Genomic DNA, 5,568 nt, shown 5'->3' with positions numbered 1-5,568 from the left:
AGCAGGGACGTGAGGTCGCCTCCAGTACCCGGCGATGATAGCGGCAGCAGCTACAACGCGGCTGTTTTATACAGCACCCCACCGGCCACCACCTGCAACTCCGCCTACATTATCAGCACTCCGCCTACCACCACCAGCACCCCGCTACCACCACCAATACAACATCGCTGGCGTTGTGACTGCCGTGTGTCCGTGGCTATAACATCTCCCCTCCTCTTGTTCTGCTTCGAGGCAGTGAGCTTTTGTTCGTGACAAAACCCGTGTTTAAAATAAATAAATAAAATACTTCGTTCACATTTTTTCATACCTGACAATAACTGCTTCGCCCTTTGTGGCAGATAGGCTAAGCAAGGACGTCTAGTGGAGTGAAGTTGTATCATCGTGAACTAGATACATCCATACGTAGATTCGCCTTAATTACCAGAAGACAATCACACTTCCACCTGAATGGGTGCTTGCATGAAACGTCCTTTAGACATCCAGCCAGAGGCGTGATGCGCACATTTAACTGAAAACCAAATACAATCTACAAATGTGCACATCGCTCTTTAATTAGTACTGTGTAAGTATTCATTGTTAGAGAAGTATGTACATTGTGTATCGACTTTGCAACTCGTTTCTGTGCTTCAGTTACCCTCTGTAAATGTTTTTAATTCAGAAGTTGTATATTTGTTTCATGAGACTGAGGAATGTTTAGCTTTGTGTTAATAAACATGACTGCAGTACATGATGAAAGGGGTGTCTTGTCGTGAGCGGTATTCGGAGTTCAGTTTTTTTATTTTCAACTAGCGGTTAGTACCCAGCGTTACCCGAGCGAAAAAGGCAGACACACACATGGACTTACAAACAGACATGGACCCATACACATAGAAACCCACTGACTTACACGCACGCAAACACATATGGACTCACACACACAGACATCGACTTGAGAGACACGTAGTTACACACACAAATCGACTCAAACACACAGAGTTACACACACATATCGACTCACACATACATACATAGACTGAACAACAACAACCGCCATTCGCCACTAAGTGGCAGTGACGTCACCACAACGCTTGTGGCAGGCTATGTGCACCTTGAGGCCACGTGAAGTGTCGAACACCTGCTGGCAGGAGGTCACGGGGCAGACCCAGATGGCACAGGTCGACTGAGATGACTGGCAGATGCACCACCTGTGCCCTGTACCCTGCTAACTTGCTGTGCTTTAGCCACACGGTGCACCGCTCGTTCTTGTGAGCATCGCTCCTCCGCCCTCTGTTGTTGTTGGAGCCCGACTGCCTCCAACTGGCCTGTAGCGTCCTTCACGAGGCTCCTCCAAAGATACCGACCTTGACACCGCTGGTACCAGTCATCGACAAGTCCACTCAGCTGCACATCGTCCTGTAGCACATCACTCCATCTCTTCTCTAGCCCGTGCCGCGCCCGTTTAGAGACCTCGATCCGGCGGAACAAAAGGTGTTTAGAGGCATGCGGTGGCTGGGCATGCAGGCTACATGGCCCAGTCAACACAGCCTTGCCTGGCCATGCAGGCTACATGGCCCAGCCAACACAGCCTTGCCTGGCGTAGGAGGTCACCAATGGGACTTTGTCGAGATCTTTAAAGTATTTGTGAGCTCATCACACAATCCAGCCTGATTAAACCCAGGATGAATCGTAGGCAGGCCAGCCTAAATGTTTGTAACCGGCGAAAATGTTGCATTAGGGGGGTCCAAGTTTCGCCAGTGTAGAGAAGGGAGGGAATTACCATGGGCGAGACGACGTGGAGCTTCGTGCAGAGCGAGAGACTAGGTAGCTTCAACACAGCGTTACACAGCCGATGAAAAGATAATGCCGCTCAACTGATTCAGAGTGAGACCTCTGGTGTTAAACCGGAGCCGGTCATGAGTACACTGGGCAGGTATGGGAAACTCTGCACTCTCCACAACTGGCCCATCACCAATTGTGAGTTATGGGGGTGGATTGTCCGATGGTACAAAATACCCAGGCAGGTGCTTAGTTTTGGTGGGGCTGATGGTAAGGCCCCACCTCTTAGTGGCAAGCTCCAGGTTGAGCAGCAGCGCGTCCAACTCCTCTTCTGAGTGAGCATTAATTACCAGATCATCGGCATACATAACGTGGTTGACCAATAGGGAGCCATCGATTGACCGCACCCGGGCATCGATGAGCCTCCCATTGTATTTGAATCAGATGTGAATTCTTCCGGTAGAGGCATTGAAGGCTTAACGAAGTACGTGGTCCAAATATATGTAAAAGAATGTGGGAGGCAGTGGACATCCCTGTCGCACCCCAAGATGTACAGGGAGTGGCTCTGATTCACGGTCTCGTAGTTTTATGTGGGGCCGCTCACCATCATGAAGGTCCTTAAGGATCGTGAGCAGAGGGTCAGGGACTCGAAAAGTACAAGGAGCAACCCAGAGCCCAGGCCTAATGATGGTATCATAGGCCCTGAGCAAGTGAATGAAGCACACATATGGACTAACACGCACACATGGACCTACAGGTACGCAACAAAATGGACTAACACTGACTAACATGGAGCCACGCACACACAGCGACGAACACACATGCACATGGACTGACACACACACATATCAAGTCACACACACACATTGACTTACGCACACACATCGAGTGACACACACACATACATGGACTTACAGACACATTGACCTACACACACACAATTGGACTTACAGACACACACACAGGGACTTACACACACACATGGACCCACGCACACACATCGACTCACACAAACATAGACTCACACACACAGACATGAACTTACACACACACATACATATCGACGCACACACACACATGGACTGTCACACATAGACACATTGCCATACACACATCGACTGACACACATAGACTCCCACACAAACATACATGGACTGACACACGCATATAGAGGCACAGAAACATGGACTGAGACACACACATGGACGTACGCACACACACACATGTACGTACAGACACACACACATGGACTCACACGCACACATGGACCAAAAGACACACACATAGAAAGAAATGTACTTACACTGACTGACATGGAGCGACACACACACACATTGACTCACACACACACATGGCCGCAGACATGCACATCGACCCACACACACACATGGACTTAGACGCAGGCATTATTACTGTGAAAGAAGTAAATTAATTAAAAAAGAGTAGTTTTCTACACACACCACGCACACACATTGACTTACGCACACACATACATGGACTTACGCACACACACCATGACGGTATGCACTATGACTACAGCAGTGCATACCGACTGTGGTGGTACCTGCTTTCACTACAGCAGTGCACACGGCCTGTGGTGGTACCTGCTTTCACTACAGCAGTGCAAACTGACTGTAGTGGTTGGTGGTATCACTACAGCAGTGCCTAGTGACTGTGGTGGAACCTGCTATCACAAAGGCAGTGCATACTGACAGTGGTGGTAGCAGCTATTACAAAAGCAGTGCATACTAACTGTGGTGGTACCTGCTATGATAACAGCAGTGCATACTGTGGTGGTACATGGTTTAACAACAGCAGTGCATACTGAATGTGCTGGTACCTGGTATGATTACAGCAGTGCCTATTGTGGTGGTACCTGCTTTCCCTGTAGCAGTGCATGCTACTGTTGTGGTAGCTGGTATGATTACAACAGTGCATACAGTGGTGGTACCTGCTTTCCCTGCAGCAGTGCATGTATACTGTGGTGTAGGCTATGATGACAGCAGGGCAAGCGACAGTGGAGGTACCTGCCATGAGTAGAGTAGTACATGCTGACTGTATAGCAGTATTTATGGACTGTACAGTAGTACATGGTGACTCCATAGCAGTATTTATGGACTGTACAGTAGTACATGCTGACTCTAGCAGTATTAATCGACGGTACAGTAGTAGATGCTGACTGTATAGCAGTATTTATGGACTCTACAGTAGTACATGCTGACTCTATAGCAGTATTTATAGACTCTACAGGAGTACATGCTGACTGTATATCAGTATATTTAGTGACTCTATAGCACAAAGTACTCACGTGACAGAGTGCCGTGGTGTGGCCGTGAGCTCGACTGAACGCGCATCACTTGGCAGGGTCCGCCCCCCCCCCCACGCAATTGGCGTCAGTTGGTACGGTCGAGCTCGTGCAGTAAGTAAATAATTAAAATAAGAATGGCACTAAATCGCTAATTAAACTAATTTGAAGTTGACGGCTGGGAAAACGGAATAGCCTATGCCAAGCAGGGGGCTCGGGGCGTGCCACCCGGCAATTTTTTTCGGACTTGAACCCCACCGTTTGAGAGCCAAATCCCCCGCAAGCACGTGCACGCGGAGACTTTTATATATAAGGCTAGCGGTAATTACCCGGCATTGCCCAGGTCAAAAAAATGTTTTAGAACTACTCTTAAAAAGCTTACATATACATACACAGACACTAAGATATTGTGAAAGCCCAGTGGGCCATTTGTCCATTTCACCACCAACAAAATTATAAGAGGCTTGCAAAAGTCCAAAAAGTAATAGAAAGTGTGAGGTAAATAGTTGATCTAAAAGGTTTCCAAAAATTGTGGACACCCCGCCCCCCCTCAGAAAATATATGTACCCCCGCATAGGTATCTATATCTACACACCCTACATATAACAGAGTAAGTAGTATCTCTTGACTCTGTAGTTGTATCTACTGAGCCAGTAGTAGCTACTAACTGGGTAGTAGGAGTTGCTGATTGTAGCAGTAACTACTGACCGTAGTAGTATTTACTGGGCTGCAGTAGTATCTACCGACTCTATAGAAGTAACGACTAACTGTATAGTAGTATCTGCTGACTCTATAGTAGTATCCACTGACTATAGTAGTAACTACAAACTCTATAGCAGTATCTACTCATTCTATAGTAGTAGCTACTGCCCATAGTAGTATCTACTGACTGTGTAGTCGTATTTCCTGACTGTAGCAGTATTTACTGACCGTAGTGGTATATACTGACTGTTTTAGTATCTACTAACTCTATATAGCATGATCTACCAACTGAATAGCAGTATCTACTATGACTACAGCAGTTCAAAGTGACTGTGGTGGGACCTGCTATGATTACAGCAGTGCATATTGTGGTGATACCTGCTATTATTACAGCAGCGCATACTGAATGTGGTGGTACCTGCTATGATTACAGCAGTGCATACTAACTGTGGTGGTACCTGCTATGATTACAGCAGTGCATACTGACTGTGGTGGTACCTGCTATGATTGCAGCAGTGCATACTGAATGCGGTGGTACCTGCTATGACTATAGCAGTGCATACCTACATTTGGTGGGACATGCTTTCCCTAGACCAGTGCATACTCACTGTGGTGGTACCTGATATCACTAAAGCAGTGCATACTGATTGTGGTAGTACCTGCTATGATTACAGCAGTGCATACTGACTGCGGTGGTACCTGCTTTCACTACAGCAGTGGAAACTGCTGTGGTGGTAGGTGCTATCATTACAGCAGTGCATACTCACTGGTGATACCTGCTATGATTACAGCAGTGGATACTGACT

At 47.3% G+C, this 5,568-nt stretch overlaps 1 protein-coding gene across 1 annotated transcript in view; it reads left to right on the top strand.

Annotated features, from left to right (window-relative positions):
• The window catches only part of LOC116957543 (uncharacterized), a 186,384-nt gene that overhangs the window by 127,575 nt on the left and 53,241 nt on the right, over window positions 1–5,568 (top strand). The gene's annotated exons all lie outside the window — the stretch shown is intronic.

Source organism: Petromyzon marinus, chromosome 76, assembly GCF_048934315.1.
Source record: "Petromyzon marinus isolate PM22_M1 ecotype Great Lakes invasive population chromosome 76, UKy_Petmar_22M1.pri1.0, whole genome shotgun sequence".
Classification (NCBI taxonomy): Eukaryota; Metazoa; Chordata; class Hyperoartia; order Petromyzontiformes; family Petromyzontidae; genus Petromyzon; species Petromyzon marinus.
Note: the sequence above shows the minus strand (reverse complement) of the source record. Positions and strands in the feature narration are given on the sequence as shown.